The sequence below is a fragment of the Phaseolus vulgaris genome, chromosome 10, assembly GCF_000499845.2.
Source record: "Phaseolus vulgaris cultivar G19833 chromosome 10, P. vulgaris v2.0, whole genome shotgun sequence".
Taxonomy (NCBI): Eukaryota; Viridiplantae; Streptophyta; class Magnoliopsida; order Fabales; family Fabaceae; genus Phaseolus; species Phaseolus vulgaris.
In genome coordinates this window covers 41,794,676-41,807,151 of record NC_023750.2, presented here as the reverse complement: position 1 = coordinate 41,807,151, position 12,476 = coordinate 41,794,676, and the positions used below count along the sequence as shown (strand labels likewise).

Here is a 12,476-nt window from a genome sequence, read left to right as displayed (position 1 = left end):
AGCCGCACCTTCCAGTACGGCTACCTTGTTACGACTTCACTCCAGTCACTAGCCCTGCCGACGCTTCATCGACCGACGATCTCTTTGCCTCCAAAAAAACAAAGGACTGACTTGACAGAGCCTACACTATTGCACTAATTGCGCCCTACTCATTTACAACTGGTAATGCACATCAGAGGATTCATCATCCAATCAGCAAAAGAATATGTTGAATTTATGATAATTCTAGTACGATTTAAACACAAATTTAAAAAGAAGAAATACATTAATTTTTTAAAAATTGAAACTTATTGTATAAACTTTTAATATGATTATAAAAATAAAGAACAAATCATTTTGAACCACATATTGTCAATTTATATAACTCATAATTATATAATATATAAATCCGTGTTCCCGTGTCTTACATTTTACAAGATTATACACATCTTTGTATCTTTGTGTATGTATCCATATCGTATCAGTAACCTTCCAAACAATTCACCTAACTGAGTAATAAATTTATAGTTTGTATAAATGTTTCAAAATTACCCTTAAATATTTTAAGTTTGAAAGATGTTTTTGATACATGTTAATACTTATATTCTTAAATAAAATCTAAAAAATTTATGATTTATTTCAAATATTTAATTAAAGATATTTGAGGAAAAAAAATTAGTCAGTACAAAATTATTAAATAAAAACAAATTTTAAACACAAAAAATAATTACTAATGACTAAATTAGATATTAATAAAAATTATTGATATTTTAAATAGTTTCTATTATTAATAAATTTTTAAATTAATATTTAATTTATCATTAGTTTATAAATTAGTTTATAAATTTTATTAATAATATAAATTAGTTTAGAGACTAGTAATTTTTTTAATTTATAATATAATTTAATTAATATAATAACTATTTTTTTTACACTACTTTTAATCTAATTAATTAGTTTTTGTCTAATTAATTAGTTTTTGAGTGGTGATATTTTAACACCACACACTAAAATACATACACTTCACACCTCCAATAAATTATTATTTTAATTATATATATTTTATTTTTTAATTAAAATTATTATTACAATTCATTGTAAAATGTGTGTTGTTTACTATTTTAGTGTTAAAAGAAATTTTTATGGCGTTTTCCTCAACTTTTCACCATGATTGGTGGAGGAGGGTTGCCTTAAGTTAGGTGCGTTGAACTTCTAAAGAGATTGTGCAGTTCTCACGTGCGTTAAAAAACGTGTGGTTTAGGACATTAGTATAAAGTGAAATGTTAAGGTTTGAATTACTCAATTAATTGAAATGAAATTTTGTTATAAAAAACTATTTTAATTTCATAATTAATTAGTATACTTTTATTTACAAGCATATGAATAATTAATATGGTAAATACATTTGTTAGTAATTTTCATGATGTAATGTTTATTACTGAACTAATTAAAATCATAAAATCAGTGTCACAGTTTTTAATATATTTTTTAAAAATTTTAACGGATTATTATATCTAATATTCACGTATTAACTTTTCATCAAAAACTCTTGATGCAAACACGTATATATATTTATACTAACAAGAACTCAGAAGAAACAACCCCACTTGGTAAAGAAGTTCAGCAAAAGCAAAGCTTAACATTCTTATATTAACATGCCCCAACACGGATGTATGGGATGAATGTAAAAAACATGCTACTGGACCTCAAGTTAACAAGGCTAAGGACCAAGGAAAAAAGGTGTGCAGAATTCATTTATAGGATAAACCATTTAAAATTGGTAGAGAAGCTTTCCGCAAGGGAGCTTAATGAGATTGATTCCAGGATTACCACTGTTGTAATCGCAGCCCCTCCAGCATCATAAACTGATTGAACGTAAACTTATGCTTCATCTGTTCCAACATATCATCTCCTTACATGCTCACTATATTGATACCACCCACCCACTAGTCCTTTACATCTTCCTTAGCAGATCATCATCAGTTAGCACCCTACTTCCTTGCATTTGGATAAAGTTCTACCTGCAAAACCTACAAATAAAAGTTAACTAATCTCTGACTGCTGATATGTATTATTTATGGAAGCACATGAATAAACATATTTTTCAAGGAGGGGTGATCGATCTTTCGGAAGTGTTCACTTTGGCACAATTAAAGGCTTGGTCTTGGTAACTTCTAAAACTGTTTCTGCTAGTTTTATTTACTCTTAGTGGTGCATTGATCCTAGGGTTTAGGTTGTTTGTTGTTCTAAGCTTTTGTTGTTCTTTTTGTCCCTTGTGGTTGCAAAGAGATTGTATTGGGTTTGGTTTTGAGTTTGTACGGGTTAAATTTGAATTTGTACGTGTTAGTTTTGAAATTGTACGGATTAGTCTTGAAAGTGTACGGGCTGTACGGGTTTTTAATGATAGATTTGTTTGTCTCTCTATTTGTTGGTTTGGTAGACCAGAGAAATTGTCTCATATTTTTTAGGTATGTATAAGGGTTGAATCACCGGTTCCTCTTATTCAAACCTTTTTGCTGATAAAAAAAAGGGACCCATTAATCCAACCCTGAACTCCTCTTCTTCTTCCGTGTTGATGTTATATATGAATCATATTAAACATAATTCTTGTTTTTTTATATTAATAGGAAAAAATATACATATAAACATAAAGACTAAAGACTCATCATAACCTGAAAATTAGCAAACAAGAAAAAAAAAGAAAATTACAAAGTGTTAGCTTTAAAGAAAGGAAAGAATAGATTACCTAACGAATGACAAAGTCACGGACATGACGGTGACAGTCTTTCTTCTTGCTCCAAAGCTAGTTTTAGGCAACCCCTTGACCAAAACATAAGGAAGCCATCTAGATAATGGCAAATATTATCATGACATGGTTGGACTTTATCAAGAGACAAGACAAGCTCTAAGTCAAGACACATACTTACCCAAATGGTAGTAAAGGGGACCCATTATTTATGGAAGCACATGAATAAACATATTTTTTAAGGAGGGGTGATCGATCTTTCGGAAGTGTTCACTTTGGCACAATTAAAGGCTTGGTCTTGGTAACTTCTAAAACTGTTTCTGCTAGTTTTATTTACTCTTAGTGGTGCATTGATCCTAGGGTTTAGGTTGTTTGTTGTTCTAAGCTTTTGTTGTTCTTTTTGTCCCTTGTGGTTGCAAAGAGATTGTATTGGGTTTGGTTTTGAGTTTGTACGGGTTAAATTTGAATTTGTACGTGTTAGTTTTGAAATTGTACGGATTAGTCTTGAAAGTGTACGGGCTGTACGGGTTTTTAATGATAGATTTGTTTGTCTCTCTATTTGTTGGTTTGGTAGACCAGAGAAATTGTCTCATATTTTTTAGGTATGTATAAGGGTTGAATCACCGGTTCCTCTTATTCAAACCTTTTTGCTGATAAAAAAAAGGGACCCATTAATCCAACCCTGAACTCCTCTTTTTCTTCCGTGTTGATGTTATATATGAATCATATTAAACATAATTCTTGTTTTTTTATATTAATAGGAAAAAATATACATATAAACATAAAGACTAAAGACTCATCATAACCTGAAAATTAGCAAACAAGAAAAAAAAAGAAAATTACAAAGTGTTAGCTTTAAAGAAAGGAAAGAATAGATTACCTAACGAATGACAAAGTCACGGACATGACGGTGACAGCGACAGTTGCGTTGAAGCTTTTCTTTACGCTTCCTGCTATTTCTTGGACGCCTCTCGCCGTCATCCTCAGAATCCTAACATCGAAGGCTTCATGATAAGATAAGAGTAAAAGAACTCTAGTTCCCAGTCGTATTCCATTTCTCCGATCAGTAAACGAAGAAAAAGAAGAAGAAAAAGAAGATAAAGGAAAATCTAACTTGTATAGTTTTATACTAACACGTCAACGCCAACTGACCAAGGAACGGTTGACCAATGTATAATTTTAAACTAAAAACATAATTAAATTATATTTAATCAAATATTAAAAAATTAACTGTAATGGTTTTCAATACTTACTTAAATTATTAACAACGACTCCCAATACTTAATTTCAAGAACTAAAATTAATTTTTGTATTTAAATAATAAAAAATCACATAAATTAAAAATATATTTAAATTATACTTAAATATGTGGAGTCGACAAAACACATGTTTTTTTATTGCAGGATTGTCTGGTTAGTCTGGAATCAGTGTTATACATGGTTAGGGATTGCGTCGGTTGACCATGTTGTCCCAACAACTCACTTCTTGCATTTTAATTTGCTAAATGCTCATGTCCAGGTTAATGTAGTCTGGAATTGTGTTTGGATTGCTGTAGTTAGTGAATTATGGAAGCACAGGAATAAACATATATTCCAAGGAGGGGTGATCGATCCTTCGGAAGTGTTCACTTTGGCACAATTAAAGGCTTGGTCTTGGGTAACTTCTAAAATTGTTTATGCTAGTTTTACGCATTGATCCTAAAGCTTATATGTTTTCAATAAAGTGAGCTTTTATAAGAGTTACTCCTTGGGTTGGGCTATTTGTTGTTCTAAGCTTCTGTTGTTCTTTTTGTCCCTTGTGGTGGGTGCAAAGAGATTGTATTGAGTTTGGTTTTGAGTCTATTTGGGTTTGTACGGGTTAGATTTGATTTTGTACAGGTTAATTTTGATTTTGTACGGGTTAGTTTTTTGAAATTGTACGGGTTTTTTAGTGGTAGATTTGTTTGTTCTATCTGCTGGTTTGGGAGACCAGAGAAATTATCTCATTTTTTAGGTCTGTATAAGGATTGAACCACCCTTAAGTGGTTCCTGTTATTCAATCATTATTGCTCTGATAAAAAAATACTTAAATATGTTTTTTTAAAATATTATCATATTTTACATATTTATTTTCTGAAGATACTTTTTATTTATGCTATCTATTTTTTGTCACATACTTATTATTTATTTTTATTTCATAAATCAATATTGTTTGGTGCTTTTGATTGCTTTCATTTACCACTTATATAAAAAAGGTCAACTCTAATTCTTGTTGTATGTTTGTTTTGCATTAGTGATTTGTCATTAATATTAGTAACATTTGCTTTTGATGTGTACTATAATACTATTATTTGATTTTTTTAATTGTTTATGAAAGTGTTTTCATAATTTGTTTTGCTTTTAGTTTTGATTTATATTTTAGAATTTTTACATAATTTTTCTAAATATAATTTTTGTTTACCACATTTTTTAAATATTGTAAATAGAAGACAAAGAATGACCATTGAACAAAGGACAAATGAGCTATCTACATAAAACAGAACTTATAAAGAAAGGAGATTGAAATCTATTCGACATCTGGCTCGATCAATCAATAATGCAGATAACAAACATGTTATATAACACAACAAATTTTTTTTTATAGTTTTATAGATTCATTCATTTAACTTGACATTTGAAGGATCTAATCATAATGAAGCAGGACCAAGTAACACACATGTTACTGAACCTGGTTAGTACACTTTTATGCATAAGATGTCAATTTTAAAAAAGTATTTAAAAAGACAGTTGAAATATCTATACGAAGAAAAACTTATAGAGAAAGAAAAAAACAATACTATTGATATGACAAATATTGTTTCAGGAAGGAGATTGTCATCTATTCGACATTTGGCTCGGTCAATAAATGATGCAGGTAACACATATTTTTGCTTTAAATTGTTCTATGTAATTTTATTCATTTATTTAACTTCACAGGTTCTACTTTTACTCCACAAAACTTTCAAGGATCAAATGATAATGAAGCAGGACTAAGTAATACAAATGTCATTGACATTGAACATGGTTAGTATATTTTTATCGCAATATTTACGTGATGGAAGTTCAATGAAATACTTCACTTTTTTGAAAAATTATTACACATGTAGGAAGGCAACAAAGATTTCGACGGATACATAACTGTGCTCGAAATTTTAGAAACACTGTTGCGATGGTAATGTTTCAATTGTCAACTCCGACTACATGTGCACATTGTCATGCACGATTATTTTACCATGAATCACGTGATATGTGTTGCTCAGGTGGAAAAGTATTACTTCCTCGTGTTACTGCTCCGGATGAGTTGGTTCAAATATTTTCTGGTTGTTCTTCTGAAAGTAGACATTTTAGACAACATATTAGAAGTTACAACCATGTGCTTTCATTCACTTCACTTGGTGTTCATATGGATGAAAATATAGTTGCAACTGGTCGTGATATATATAGTTTTCGTGCTCAAGGTGCAATGTATCAAACATGGATAAGGACTCAAACCTAAATCTCAAAAAATCAAACACTTTACATGTTTCAAACCTAGATATTGGAAAACAAAATCTGAAGAAAGAACTTTGACTACATGCTAATTGATCTGAAGAATCCGAAGAATTTCTGAAAAGGTTTATTTTTTTTGGAAGTTGTGTTAAGGTAAATTTGATGCAACATATAGGTGTACTTCAGCATGGACTAATTTTATTTATGATGCAGCAAACCAAACCCAGCAGTAATATTGAGAAAAAAAATATCTTTTGGCATTATGGTTTAAAGAAACACAAATTTTCCAGATTGACTAATTTTTGTTTTGCTTATTTTTTAGAATGACTACCTGAAAAGGACTATTTTGTTATGGTCGACACTGTTGAAATATTTTTAATATTCTATTTATATATTCTCTTTATTAATAAAATAAAATAAATAATTTCAAACTTTATGTTACTATGTAAAATTGAATTAAACTCAAAAATTATTTCTTATATATATATATATTTTTTTTTTTTCTTTTTTTTTAATCTGTCACATGAAATAGAGTAAAAGGGCACATGATGAATTTAAAATGATTTTTTCTCTGGCAAATTGGTATATGGTCGACTAAATCAAGGGATGCACTACTGCCAAGGATAATAATAAATGTAGAGCAATATTATATGACCTCGTGGCCTTATCTTCTTAATTATATTATTATATAATTAAAATTGGCTGTTAAGCAGGTAAAAAGTATTGTCATTGGTAAAGATTAAGAACATTAAGTCTTTAAAATTGGAGAACGAAATCACATGTCCTTTTTTTAAAAAAAAAATAATTAAAAAAAATAAAAGGAATAAGAATGAGTTAGATAAAATATAATATTATTTATGATAATAACTCTTGAATAATACAACTCAAAGGTCAAATAACAAGTTCCCATTATTTATGAGGGTACAAAAGGTGGACCAAAACAAATGTGACTTAAATAAGAACACAGAATGAGGCATACACATAACATGCCTATATTATTGAAAAGTAAAAACATAACACAAAAAACCACCATGCGTGTTTAGATAGAGATACTGTTAGGGATTCCTCTGAAAGTTATCCCTTTTTCACTGGTGGGAAGAAGCACAGTGTAGGGAAATTTGATTGGTCCAGTTCGGTTTTTGAGTTCTTGGTTAAGGTTCCTTTCAGAGATATCATCCTCAATCTGTTTTAGGCGTTCTGTAAATGATGTGAACGCAACTTTTGCCTTTTGATCACCAGTCCAGTCCAAAGTGTCTCTTTGTCCAAGATATACCTCGTCAGAAGAATGCGTTGATAATAACTCCAACACTGAAAGATCAACAACTGTCTGGTACTTTGGAGTAATTGTTTTCAAAAATGCTTCTTGAGGTTTCTTGCTCATCTCATCATACTCTGGAGTTCCTTCTTTTGGGATCCATCTTCGGCTTTGTGTAGGATGGTTCAGAATGTAACCTCCATAAGGATACTGTCCAAAATTAACAGCAGCATGAAGAGCTGAAGCAATCCATATAATGGTAGTGCAAGTTTCAACCAGCTCTTGAGAAGTCTTCATTTCAGGCCATTGTGCAGCTTCTAAGTCAGGGTGACCTTTCTCCACAACTTCCTTCCACCAATTTTTCAATTCATCATCTTGTTGAACTGCATCATCATCTGAATAATACAGAGAGACGTACTTTTGTACCCACAACTTAATAGCATTCCATATTTCTAGTCCATCAACAGCATAAGGATAGTCCTTTATCAAAAGTCTAAGCCCATGAGGGACAGAGTCATCCTTAACCGCCATTCCTCTAAATTAGTCAAAAGTAAAAAAAAAAAAAGTTATTTTGATAACAAGGCTACCTCAATTTTTACCATAATTGAACATATTGATGTTTCTAATTTAATACGTTTAATTTACCTTTTGATGAGATCGTTTGGTAATGCTTGGTCGGTGAAAACCCAATTCTTGTATACAGCGGAAGACATCTCCATAGCATACGGTCCAGGCAAGAAAGTTTGCTCTAAAATGCCACCTGCAGTAATTAGGGATTTCCTAGCAAGTGCATTGATGTTTATGGTGTCACGGAAGTGAGGATGAAGAAGTTTATAAATGGGGTGAAGTACACTGAGGTTCCTGTGTGTTGCTATGGCAAATGGCTCAATCGCTGCATGAGTATTTAACCTGTGACAGACACCAGGAATGTTACAACATTAAATTTATAGAGTAAACATGTTTGCATATGTATGTTGATAGCAGATGGAGTTGTTATGTATATACCAGTGGCTTATGAGCTGATGATAGTTGGTGTCATTTACAACAACATGAGCTTTGGCCAATTGCCAAATTGTACTTTCAACACCTCTGTCTGCAGGCTTCACCACTATACTCTCGATACCCAAATAAATATCTCCACATTTATGTGGCTTGCTTAATTCAATAGCAAGTGGTTTCAATGTCCCGTCCTCTTTCAAGTACAAGAATGTCCTGGTGGCATAAGCCTTTGCAGAAGGAAGCTCGTTTATCTTCGTCAAATAAGGCATGAATGCGTCATAGTAATCTAATATGAATAACTTTCCATCAACCAATGCCTGTTCCACAAATTTAATTTCAATGATTACTGTTAATTTCATATACCTCTGAATCACAACAATATAATACTAGAAAGAATATTTCCAAATCCAACTATTTAAAGAAAATATTGAACTACTTTATAGTACATTTATATTATCACCTCATCTACTTTAACCTCATCCATGTTGATCTCCAACTGTTCTTTTGTTATTGTACTGGGTTGAGTGCAGTTGCAAAGTGGCTTGTATGGCGATATGCTTATGATATCTTCCAACTGCCATTAATAAAGATGTCCAATGATCAGAAAAAGAAAGGGCAAGACAATAGAATAATTCAACATGAGATATTTGCACTTACTTTAAGACGGCGAATTACAACAGGGTTTACACCCGCAATCATCTCTCTCGCAAATTCTTCATCGGTCATCCATGCAAACTTGCTTTCTATACAAAATTATAAGAAACAAAATAAAATTAACAAATAGTGTAATGTGTGGAAGTGGTTACGTTGGAGTGGGAAGAGACTAAGTTACCTTTGATTACATTAGGTAGTGGGAACTGAAGGACACTTGGAGTAGCATTCCCAGTGATAGATATAGGAAGATTAACGCCACCTTCATACATTTTCTGCACTTCTTCGAAGCCATTAAATTCGTTTGTTGTGGTCTTTAAATATAAAGAGAGGAGCAAGGGTTGGATTCTTCCTAAACTTTCTTTTCCTAATTCACGGAATTCTTTACCCTTCACGTTACTGAAACTTTCATCTCTTGGCACATAATTATCCTCGGCTAGTTCCTCGTATTCACCACCTGTCAAGACATAAATTAAGCATTGAGACAGTTTTTATCATCAAGAATTCAAACTTTTACACCATGTAATTAAAACATGATAAAAATGTTACTCACCATTGTTGTTATTGTGGATGAGTTTTCTCCCAGTTCTAACCCTACGAGGGTAGGGATATTTCGGGCCTCCAAGAACTGGGTGATCTTCTTGTTTATCGATGGGTAGAGTGCCCAGATCATTATAGACATCATAGTCATAAATCCTATCCCCTTTCTCACGCTTTCCAGTTCCATCTCCCTTTAAATTCTGTAACTCTTCTTCTCTGTACTTTTGTAATGTCACTGGTGTCCCTTTAGGAAGATATGGCTGCAACACATAGTTTTTCACAAAGATATAGTTTTCTCATTTAAATTAAGAATGGAAATAACAAATGCTCGTGATATTTGACTTACAATGTTGGCAAAGAAAATGCGACCTGTTTTGTGGTCATTATGAACCCACGAGTTACACACAAAGTGGATATTGTTTTGGTCGTGGTCACTTGTTGGATATTCAAGAGTCAAACTGACAAGGAAGAACTCATCACTCATTAAGTTTGTAACGTAGAATGCTCCTGGAATTCCCATTTCATTATGATCCCATTCAAAATAAATATCAAACTCCTCCTTTGTGCCCTCCAAGGTTCGTAACACAGAAGCTTTATTCTCCAAGTGGCTATCCTTTCCCACTTTCCCAGCCACATTTGTTGCTGCAAAATGCATACGAATCAAAATCCAAAAATAATAGTAAGGTTTTTTTTTTTTAACTAGATTCTTTGTTTTTTTTTTTTAGTTTTGTAAGTTTAGGTTGTTTATAAGGGATTTGGTGAAAATTATCTATGTATAATTTTTACTTGCTGATAAAAAAAAGTACATCAGCAAAGATTGTTTTTACAGTATCATTTGATTTCAAATCACCATATGGGATATGAACTACTGCTTTTGATAAAACATAACTTTTAACTGTAAATTATAAATCATGTTACAAATTATAAACATAACTATTTTTGAAGCATTGATGAGATGAAAACTTTTAACTGATAATGCATAGTGTGAAGCTGAAAGGAAAAACATGAGAAAGAGAGAAGACTAACGATGATCTTGTGAGTTGGTACTACTAATCAACTTGAAAGACACAGATTTAGTGATATCATCGACAAAAGAGTTAATTAGCTTGAAGCCAGTGCCAATGAGAGCCTTAGGGTTGGTTAGGGTTTCAACCAGAGTCTTCCGAATCAACACCACCTTCCCCTTCACCAACTTCACCTTCACCACTATTGAACTCATTGCTATAGCAACGATAGTTTCTTATGAATCTGTGATATTTCAGACTTCTGAGTTGTGAGAAAGCTAAGGCTGTCTCAGCTATTTATACACCAAACTATGTGATGCTTCTATTATAGTATAATCGTAGATCTAAGATGATAATAAATATCCTTGTTTTCTTTTTATCAATGAATAAATAAAATTAAGACCACACATTCAAACCTTAACAATTAAGCTTCTAATAAATATCATTGTATTAATGAAGGAGGAAGTTTCTTTTGAAACCACCCAAAAATTATTTATTTCATGGTTGTCGATGTACCCCTCTAATAATCTAGTAAAAGTAAATGGTGTGAACAAAATATTTTAATGAAATTGAACAATGTTTTTTTTTATAACAAGTTGCTTCTATATAGTTTCTTGACTTATTTATTATTACAATTAAAATAAAAAATTGTAATTAATTTATTTAGGAAATGAATGGGTACGTATAACCAACAGGATGACAATGAGCCTAAAATATGGGAGTTTGATTATATTTGTTTCTATTTTAGAAATAAAAATTTGTACTTTGGGTTTTATATATGTGGTGGATATAAATTTTGTCTCTTATCATTATTGGGTTTGGAGTATACTTATCTCCATTTAAATATTTTTCCTTACAATAAATTAAAAGTTATAATGCAGAAAATATGATCACTCTTTAATGTGGAAATGACATATATATTTTTCTTTATATGAGAATGACACATTATTTTATTCAAACAGATGTGAAAGCAGAAAGAAGACTTGCAATTTATTGTTTAACAACTATTTGTTAAACAATAAATTTAAATATTTAAGTATACTCATCTTCATTTAAATATTTTTCCTTACAATAAATTAAAGTTATAATCCAGAAAATATGGTCACTGTTTAATGTTGAAATGACATATTTTTCCTTATATCAAAATGAAACATATTATTTTATTCAAACAGATGTGAAAGCAGAAAGAAGACTTGTAATTTATTGTTTAACAACTATTATTTGGGTACACAAAGGATCTATAAAATAAAACTCAAGTCAGCTGTTGTTGGAGGATTTATGTATAATAAGTCTCTAAATGGTGAATTTGATAAGAGTGAGATGTTTTATCATCAAGAGATATGAGGAAATATCTATGAGATAAGATTATAATTAATTTGGCTAAGGAAAGAAAAAAAGAGAGAGAGAATGTAATGTTTTTTTTATCAGAAAAAACAAATAAATAAATAAAAGAATTTCAGATATATTTTAACACTTATACAAAAATACCAACCTAAAAGAATGTAAAAAGAATGTAATGTTAATCTCTCTTTTTTTTCTCTCATAATCTTCTGGTAATGGGTTGTAATAGTATCAAGGACTCCATTTATATAATTATTTTCATTGATAAACAAATAATTACATAAAGTTTTAAAATATCAAATACAAGAGGATTTCAATAATTCAAAAATGAAGAATAAGCATGAGAACAATACAAGGACAAATATCTATAAACTTATTTGTACTTGATTTAAAATATCAAATATATATACCATTAATTATTTGATCTATCCCATTTTTTATTCATTAACATCATA

At 30.8% G+C, this 12,476-nt stretch overlaps 1 pseudogene; it reads right to left on the bottom strand.

The window, feature by feature from the left end:
* Positions 1-10,946, bottom strand: part of LOC137818079 (uncharacterized) — a 59,704-nt pseudogene extending 48,758 nt beyond the window's left edge.
* Positions 10,947-12,476: the final 1,530 nt, after the last annotated feature.